General features: G+C 37.8%; 1 pseudogene; it reads left to right on the top strand.

Annotated features, from left to right (window-relative positions):
* The first annotated feature begins 201 nt into the window (after positions 1 to 201).
* LOC128570289 (disks large-associated protein 5-like) lies at positions 202 to 3,740 on the top strand (annotated as a pseudogene).
* Positions 3,741 to 10,487: the final 6,747 nt, after the last annotated feature.

Genomic DNA, 10,487 nt, shown 5'->3' with positions numbered 1-10,487 from the left:
TTGCAGGGGATCTTATAAAATTAACATTCTAACTTTAGAAATAAATACACCAAGAACAATTTGCCAATATTTAGCAAAAAATTAAAGCATGGTTCTACATCCATTGGCACAGAAATTTCACTTCTAAAATTGTATATACAATACTCATAACTCATAACAGCATTATTTAAAAAGCGAAAGATGGGCTTTGAGGTTTGAGTTGGGTGGAGGCGGCGGTGTTCAGAGGCGGCGGTGCCTGTCCACTTCCAGGTTTCCTTTACCTTTGATTCACTTGAGGTTTCACGCTAGGAGATGCCTCAGAATGTCTTCATCACATTTTGCCAGTCGGTTCAGAAAGGATTTCCGTACTGAAATGATTAGGACTAAACTTGCTCATAGGAAATCACCGTCTCAGAAACAAAACACATAAGGAATATGAACAAAATAGACACTTTGGTTTGAAAGATATCAACAGTCCGACCTTGGAAGGCAGAATTCTTATTGAATTGGATGAGACATTTCAAGAGCTTGCTCTAGAAAAGGCCAATATCAAGCCAAGGTCAATGAAAACTGTTCTGTGTGACCAACGAAAACAAATGTTCCAAAAATAAAAGAAGAAAAGCAACTACAAAAACTGAAAGGAGAGAAAGCTAAACGAGAAGTGTTTAAAGTGGGTCTTTATAGACCTGATACATCTGGTTTTCTTTCATCAAACCTGAATGCTATGAAAGCTGGACCACAAAAGACTATCTCATCTTCTGTACGTATTACAAGGTCAAAGGCCAAAGACTGATGGAGCAGATTAAGAATAACAGTGGGAGTAATGTTTGAGCAGTACAACCTGGTCAAAGACAAACTTCTGAAAAGAAAGTGTTGAACAAAGAGGAAAGAGTTGTACAGCCTGTAGTGCCCACATGCGTGAGAATGACTCGATCAGCTGCTCAAGCAGCAAAGCAGGTTGCTGGAGCAGTCTCATGCAGCACAGCAAGAAAGCCATTCTCAAGAGCCACTGGTAACAACGAACCAGGAAGAAAGGTACCAAATAAAGGAAGACCCGCCCCCCAAATAGAAACAAAACCTGAAAATCCCCTGTATGGTCTGAAGACCTATCAAGTCACACCCATAACTCCCAGAATTGCTGATAATTTCTTGACACCCAGTTACACCTGGACCCATTGGAAAATAGAAGATGATAAGACTCCAGAAGCAACAAAGGACATTTTGGCACTAAAATGTAAAATGTTGGCTACCGATGTAGTACAGCAAGAGTCAAATAAATTACAACATCCCTTGGGTTCTCTTAGAAGTTTGGAATGAAGAACAGGTCTTAAATCATAATAAATCTACCACTAAAAAGCCAAATGGCCTTCCAGTAACAAAGGTCCATCACTTGAAATGAAGTAAGGACAGATATCTTAATTGAAACATGATATACCATATATCAGAAATATCCTCCAATCAGAAATGGAGAAATTAATGACGTCAAGTTGTCTTTAGGGGGAGAAGAAGCTGGGATTGGACATTCCAGATGATGCTAACGATCTTATTCACACAGCAGTTGGTCAAACAAGAGTCCTTATGAAGGAAAGGTTCAAATAATTTGAAGGACTAGTGAATGACTATGAATACAAACGAGGTAAAAAGGAGACTACTTGCACAGATCTGGACAGATTCTGGGATGTGATTAGCTTTCAGATAGAAGATGTAAACCAAAAATTCAACAATTTGACCAGACTCAAAGAATCTGGGTGGCAAAACAATAGTAATGCAAGCAAAAAAGCCTTCAGGAAAAAAGTCATCTCAGGTATAGTGAATAAACCAAAACAAGACGATGGTGGAAAAATAGAAACTAGAAATCACCTGGCTGCCATACAAAGTGCAATGAGAAAAGATGAATCAGGGAGAACATGGGGAAGCAGCAGCCTCTGTGATGCCAAAGGAGGTTGATAAAATTGTGTTTGATGCTGGATTTTTCAGGGTTGAAAGTCCCATTAAATCATTTCCAGGACTTTCCATTTCTTTTAAACATCCTTCTCAAAGACTTTGAACACCTAAGTCTGTCAGCAAAGCTGCGTTTCAGAGCAGGGGTGCGGGTGGGCCTCCTAGGACAAACTGCATCGCCAGAGAGTTCCAGTCCTTGGAGTACCAAAAATGAACACGATGATAAGAAGACTTTGTTTGCAAATATTCCTGAGAGCAGCCTAGGAGAAGATGCTCAGTGTCCTGGATCACAAGATTTAATCAAAGTGAAACATGAAAATAAGGTAAACTTTGAGATGGATTATTTATCCAGTGAAAGAATGAGTTTGCCTCTTCTTGCTGGTGAAGTAGTAGATAATATTAACAAAAAAGAAGAAATTTCAGATGTTGTGGAAGGAATGGAACTAAATTCTTCAATTACATCATACGATGTTTTGATAAGTAGAACTGAAAAAAATAAACCATCACAGAATACCGTCTCACAAGAAGAGGAAACTAAACTTCCTCCATCAGTACTATTTGATAACAAAAGTCTCACTACTGAATGTCGCCTTGTTGATTCAGCAGGCCTGAACTGAAGCAATCCATTCACTCAGCCGGAGGGCAGACCTGGAGATCATTCCTGTTTTCTTTGGTGGTGACTTGATTTCCTTTTCACCTTTAAGGCCTCCCTGTGGAGAACAACCAGAAGAATTTTCAATTTAAAAATAAATCCAAACATTTTTCTTCATATTACTATTGTTGTGATATATTCTTACTACTAAACATTTGGATAATATGTGTAATGTTTTAATTTAGATATGATACTCTTTCTCAAGGGAAGGGGGGATGTTTTGTACATTAACCACACAGAATAAAAAATGTACTCTGTCTTACTCTTAAATTGTTTTATCAGGTCTCTTGTTAACAACATTATGACTTGGCCATCAGATCAGCTACATCAGCCATATACTATAATATTCACTATATACTGGTAACAAAAGGTAAATGCAAGTCACATTGAGCACCTTGTAATTGCAGAAGTCAAACATGACTTGAGTATCATAATTTTAATACAGTTTTTTGCCTTCTTAAAATGTGTATACACTTTTTTGGCATCCTCTGTATATACAGTGCGGCCATAAAGTTCATGTGCAATTTAAAATAGCATGCAATTTAAAACTGTATACTTTATGGGCACCCTGTATACACACATGCACACATATACAAGTACACAATTTTCTTAAATCCCAATGGCTCAATTGACTCGTCATGAAATAAGCAATGACATGAATAAAGACAATAGCTCCCAAACTGTGACGGGAGTGGCTCATGTCTGTGTTCCCCACTCCAGTTTTCCCCTTTACCCGCTTTCATTTCACCATTATCATCTCAGCAATTTACAACACTACAAGGTCTTAGCTACAGTTCTCACATGTATTACACATCAACAATATAAAATAAAAGATTATAAGCTTGGGGGGAGGGGTCTTGTTTCTGTTTTGGAAACAAGGTTTCCCTCCTGCAGTGGAGCTATCATAGCTTACTGCAGCCTCAAACTCATGGGCTCAAGCAGTCTGCCCACTTCAGCCTCCGGAGTAGCTGGGACTACAGGGGCCATCCACTACTCCCAGCTAATATTTTTTTTTACCTTTTATAGACATGAGGGGTCAGAGTGGAGGGGTGTCTGCTTTTGTTACCCAGGCTAGGACAAGGCTAGTTTTTATCTTGGAACACAACCTCTTTTTTTTTTTAATAGAGTTAAGAATGCCAATGAAGAACTAAGGAGCAAAAAGAAATGAAGACCCAAGATGTGGAACAGCTTTAAGACTACACCAAACACGGGCTGAAAATCAATCAAAACCACTTAATGACTGGGTAAATCAGAGACCTGAAAGGCATCAGCCACCTGTGCAGGGATCAGCGCATGAGCTGTATTTAACTACGCAGATCAGGTCGAATCCTGAGGTTCTAACACTCATTACCTGCCTAACCTCAGGAAAGTTACATAGCTCTCAGAAGCCTCAGTCTTCTCGTCTATAAAATGGAAATAAGAATAATATTTCAGTAGAAACTCTGTTTAACAGATCTCTACTTAATCAACTTACAAAAATAAAGCTCTCCAATCCCTCCATAAATCACTTCTACTGCCCACATCAAGTTCACTTCCACCGAAGTAGGCCACTTTTGTAACATGTCCCCACTCTTCTGCTCTCACCAAATGGAATTAATGCTTACTAAGACCCAACTGTTTGTTCCCAAACCAGTTTATGCCAACTGTATTTATTATAATTGTGTAGTTTAAGATCATATAAATTAATGAATTATGACTAGAAACAGGTTGTTTCCATGGAAATTATTTTAAATAGTTCAAAACGATTCAAAGGCTAATTAAAAAAAAATTATTATGGATCCTAGCCACCTAATCCTAGACCTTACCCTACCCCTGTCCCTAGCCCAAACCCTATTTCATAAAAAGGAAAAAAGAAAGGGTGGTGCCTATGTCTAAGCCGGTAGGGCACCGGCCCCATATACCAAAGGTGGTGGATTCGAGCCTGGCCCTGGCCAAACTGCAACAAAAAATAGCCAGGTGTTGTGGTGGGCACCTGTAATCCCAGCTACTTGGGAGGCTGAGGCAAAAGAATCACCTAAGCCAAGGAATTGGAGGTTGCTGTGAGCTGTGATGCCACGGCACTCTACCCAGGGCGAGAACGTGAGACTCCTTGTCTCTAAAAAAAAAAAAAAGAAAGAAGTTATTATGGAATTAGATGTATGTAAAAACAAAACAGCTTCAAAATAGGGAGGAAAGCATAAAACTGTAGAAGGATTTTATTTCTATTCTTTTATTCCTTTTTCCTTTATTAAATCATAACTGTGTATGCTGATGCATTTATGGGGTACAATATATACAATGTGGAATGCTTACATCAAACTGATGAACTTAACCATCACCTCACTTACTTGTTGCAGCAAGACATTTATACTCTACCCTTAATAGTTTTGAAATGTGCCATTGCATTCTGCACATTAGATGAGGCCCCATCTAATACCCCATATACTCCCAGCCTCCCCCGACCCCTCCTCTCTCTCTTCTCTTCCCTCCTCCTTTCAGGACTATAGTTATTTTTTATTTTTATTAAATCATATCTGTGTATATTAATACAGTCATGGAGTACAATGTGCTGGTTTTATATACAATTTGAAATATTTTCATCACACTGGTTAACATAGCCTTCACGGCATTTTCTTAGTTATTGTGCTAAGAAATTTATATTCTACATTTAGTAAAATATACATGTACCCTTGTAAGATGCACCATAGGTGTGGTCCCACCAATTACCCTCCCTCCACCAATCACCCCCATACAAAACCCTCCCTCTCCCATTTCACCATCTTTTTCAGCCATAAATTGGTTACATAGTAGGGCTGAGCACATTGGATACTTTTTCTTCCATTCCATACTTTGCTAAGAAGAATATGTTCCGGGCGGCGCCTGTGGCTCAAGGAGTAGGGTGCCGGTCCCATATGCCGGAGGTGGCAGGTTCAAGTCCAGCCCCGGCCGGAAAAAAAAAAAAAAGAAGAATATGTTCCAGCTCCATCCATGTAAATATGAAAGACACAAAGTCTCCATCTTTCTTTAAGGCTGCATAATATTCCATGCTGTACATACACCACAATTTATTAATCCATTCATGGGTTGATGGGCACTTACACTTCTTCCATAACTTAGCAATTATGAATTGTGCTGCAATAAACATTCTGGTACAAATATCTTTGTTATAATGTGATTTTTGGTCTTCTGGATATATACCTAGTACAGGAATTATAGGATATAATGGCAGGTCTATTTGAAGATCCCTAAGTGTTCTTCAAACATCTTTCCAAAAGTAACATGTTAGTTTACATTTCCACCAGCAGTGTAGAAGTGTTCCCTTTTCTCCACATCCACACCAACATCTCTTGTTTGAGGATTTTGAGATGTGGGCTAATCTTACTGGAGTTACATGTTATCTCAAAGTAGTTTTGATTTGCATTTCTCTGATGATTAAGGATGATGAGCATTTTTTCACATGTCTGTAGGCCATGCACCTGTCTTCTTCAGAGAAGTTTCTCTTCAAGTTCCTTGCCCACCCTGAGATGGGATCACTTGTTCTTGAGTTCTCTGTGGATTCTAGTTATTAAACCTTCGTAGGAGATGTAACCTGCAAATATATTCTCCCATTCTGAGGGCTGTATGCTTGCTTTACTTACTGTGTTCTTGGCTGTGCAGTAGCTTTTTAGTTTGATCAGGTCCCAGTAGTGTATTTTTGAAGCTGCTTCAATTGCCCGGGGGGTCCTCCTCATAAAATACTAGCCCAGACCCATTTCTTCAAGGGTTTCCCTTCACTCTCTTCCAGTATTTTTATAGTTTCATGTCTTAAGATTAAATCTTTAATCCAGTGAGAGTCTTAGTTAATGGTGAAAGGTGTGGGTCCAGTTTCAGTCATCTACAGGTCGCCAGCCAGTTCACGCAGCACCATTTGTTAAATAGGGAATCTTTTCCCCACTGAATGTTTTTAATTGGCTTGTCAAAGATCAAATAACTGTTTAAGTAGTGGGGTTCATCTCAGGGTTCTCTATTCTGTTCCATACATCTACTTCTCTGTTTTTGTGCCAGTACCATGCTGTTTTGATCACTATTGACTTGTACTATAGTCTGAAGTCTGGTAGCATGATTCCTCCTGCTTTTTTTTTATTTCTGAGTAATGTCTTGGCTATTCAAGGTTTTTTTATGATTCTATATAAAATGAAGTATTATTTTTTTGAGATCATTGAAGTATGACAATGGAGCTTTAATAGGGATTACATTAAAATTGTATATTGCATTAGGTAGTACGGACATTTTAACAATGTTGATTCTTCCTAGACATGAACATGATATGTTTTTCCATTTGTTAACATCTTCAGCTATTTCTTTTCTTAGAATTTCAGAGTTCTCTTTACACAGATCTTTCACATCCTTTGTTAGGTAAACTCCCAAATATTTCATCTTCTTTGGCATTACTGTGAATGGAATAGAGTCCTTGACTTTTTTTTCAGCTTGACTATTGTTCATATATACAAAGCCTACACAGATTTATGGGTGTTGATTTTGTAACCTGAGATGCTGCTGTATTCCTTGATCACTTCAAACAGTTTTGTAGTAGAATCCCTGATGTTTTCCAGATATAAAATCATATCACCTGCAAAGAGTGAAAGTTTGATCTCTTCTGACCCTATATGGATACCCTTGATCACCTTTTCTTGCCTAATTGTGATGGCTAAGACTTCCATTACAATGTTAAAAAGCAGCGGAGACAAAAAAAAAAAAAAGCAGCGGAGACAATGGGAAACCTTGCCTGGTTCCTGATGTGAGTGGAAATGATTTCAATTTAACTCCATTCAATATAATATTGGCTGTGGGTTTGCTGTAGAAGGCCTGCGTAAATTTAAGAAATGTCCCTTTTATACCAATTTTCTTAAGTGTTCTGATCATGAAGGGATGTTGGATATTATCAAAAGGTTTTTCTGCATCAATTGAGAGAATCATATGGTCTTTGTTTTTTAATTTCTTTAAGTGCTGAATTATACTTATAGATTTATGTATACTGAAACAGCCATGAGACCCTGGGATAAACCCCCTTAGTCACGGCGTATAATTTGTTTGATGTGTTGCTGGATTCTGTTTGCTAAGATCTTGTTGAATATTTTTGCACCAATATTCATTACAGAATTGGTCTATAATTTTATTTTCTTGTTGAGTCTTTTCCTGGTTTGGAGATCAAGGTGATGTTTGCTTCATAGAATGTGCTGGGTAGTATTCCTTCTTTTTCTACTTTTTGGAAAAGGCTGAATAATATAGGTAGTAGTTCCTCTTCAAACATTTGGTAGAATTCTGAGGTGAAGCCATCTGGTCCCGGGCTTTTCTTTTTAGGGAGATTTTGTATAACTGATGCTATTTCAGAACTTGATATAGGGCTGTTCAACATTACCACTTCATTCTGGCTCAGTCTAGGAACGTGGCGTGCTTCCAAGTATTGCTCTATTTCCTTCAGATTTTCATATTTCTGAGAATAAAGTTTCTTGTAATATTCATTAAGGATTTTTAGAATTTCTGAGGAGTCTGTTGTTATTTCGTCTGTACCATTTCTGATTGATGAAATTAAGAGATTTTTACTCTTTTTTTCCTGGTTAGGTTAACCAAAGATTTATCTATTTTATTAACCTTTTCAAAAAAACAACTTTTTGATTTATTTGATCTGTTGTATAATCCTTTTGTTTTCAATTTCATTTAATTCTGCTCTAATTTGGGTTCCTTCATTGCTTCTGTTCGGTTTGGGATTGGAATGTTCTTCCTTTTCCAGTTGCTTGAGATGTCCCATTAAGTTGTTAACCTCCTCTCTTTCCATTCTCTTGAGGAAGGCTTGCAGTGCTGTAAGTTTCCCTCTTAGGACTGCCTATGTGGTATCCCAGAGGATCTGAAAATTCATGTTGTCATTATTGTTTCGTTCCAACAATTTGGTAATTTCCTATTTAATCTCTTCTATAACCTACTGTCATTCAGCATAAAGTTATTTAGTTTCCATGTTTTTATGAGTATGCACATTCCTGTTGTTACTGAGTTCAATTTTTATTCCATCATGGTCTGAGAAGATACAAGGAATTATTTCTATTCTTTTAAATTTGCTGAGGTTAGGCTTGTGAACTAAGATATGATAAATTTTGGAGTATGTTCCATGAGTTGATGAGAAGAATGTGTATTCAGTTTTGTTAGGGTGAAATGTTCTGTAGATGTCTGTTAAATCCAATTGTTGAATGGTTAATTTTAAGTCTAAAATTTCTTTGCTTAGCTTCTTTTCTGGAGGATCTATCAAATACTACCAAAGAAGTGTTAAAATCTCCAACTATTATAGTTCTGGAAGAAATCAAGTAGCTCATGTCTGTTAGAGACTCTCTTGTAAATTGAGGTGCATTCTGGTTGGGTGCATAAATATTAATAATTGAAATCTCATCATATTGAGTATTACCCTTAATTAATATCAAGTGACCATTCTCATCTTTCCTTACTTTGGTTGGTTTAAAGCCTATTATATTTGCAAATACAATTGCACATAAATTGCAACACCTGCTTTTTTTCTGATTTCTATTTGCCTGAAATATAGATGACCATCCTTTCACCCTGAGTCTGTATTTATCTTTTACGGTAAGATGAGCCTGAGTTTTTGTATCCAGTCAGCCAACCTGTGCCTCTTTGGAGGACAATTTAAACCATCTACATTAATTGTAAATATTGATAAGCTTTGTAGAATTTGGGGTATCGAGGTTTTTGAAAGTCCAATGGAAATTTTTAATCCCTTTGCCACTGTAGAAGTTGCAATTTGATCAAAAGTTTCTGAGTGAGTTTACTTTTGTGGTGGAGGATCGGACTGGTCATTATGGAGGATAGGGCTGAGAATACCCAGAAAAGCCTGTTTAGTTATGGCAAATTTCTTCAACATGTGAATGTCATTAAACTATTTACTTTCTCCATCATAAATGAAACTTAGTTTCGCTGGATACAGGATCCTGAGTTGAAAGTTATTTTGTGTTTGTTTTAGGAGATTAAAAGTCGATGACCACCCTCTTCTAGCTTGAAAGGTTTCAGCAGAGAGATTTGCAGTCATTCTAATATTCTTCCCCTTGTGGGTTATGGTTTTCTTACGTCTGGCTGATTGCAGAATTTTCTCCTTCATATTAACTTTCACAAAGTTAATTATAATGTGCCTAGGAGATGTCTTATTTGGGCTGAGTTGTACTGGGGTAACGAAACTGTCTGCTATCTGAATTTCAGAATCTTTTGCCATGTCAGGAAAGTTCTCCTTCATTATCTCAGGAAGCAGAGCATCTGTGTCTTTCAAAGCCACCTTTCACCTTCAAGAATTCCTATAAGGAGGGTGGCGCCTGTGGCTCAGTGAGGAGGGCTCCGGCCCCATATACTGAGGGTGGCGGGTTCAAAACCAGCCCCGGCCAAACTGCAACAAAAAAATAGCCGGGTGTTGTGGCAGGCGCCTGTAGTCCCACCTACTCGGGAGGCTGAGGCAGGAGAATCACCTAAGCCCAGGAGTTGGGGGTTGCTGTGTGCTGTGTGACGCCAAGGCACTCTACCGAGGGCAATAAAGTGAAACTCTGTCTCTACAAAAAAAAAAAAAAAAAAGAATTCTTATAAAGAGAATATCAGTTTTCTTTGAATTATCCCAGAGCTCTCTGAGAGAATGATCCATTTTTTATCTCCACTTCTCTTCCTGTTTGAGTATTTGGGATTGTTCAAAAGCTTTGTCTTCAATGTCACAAATCCTTTCTTCTGCTTGCTCCATTCTGTTACTGAAGGATTCTAATGTATTTCTCAGATCTTTGAGGGATTCAAGTTCCTGTCTCAATGTGTCGAAACATTTGGTGATTTTGTCTTCGAACTCACTGAATTCTTGAGACAACTTTTGAAATGCTCCTTGAATTTCTCATTCCAACTTTACTTCCATTCTATTAATCTTATT

The sequence above is a fragment of the Nycticebus coucang genome, chromosome 18 (genome assembly GCF_027406575.1).
Source record: "Nycticebus coucang isolate mNycCou1 chromosome 18, mNycCou1.pri, whole genome shotgun sequence".
Classification (NCBI taxonomy): Eukaryota; Metazoa; Chordata; class Mammalia; order Primates; family Lorisidae; genus Nycticebus; species Nycticebus coucang.
This window is presented reverse-complemented; position numbering and strand designations above follow the sequence as displayed.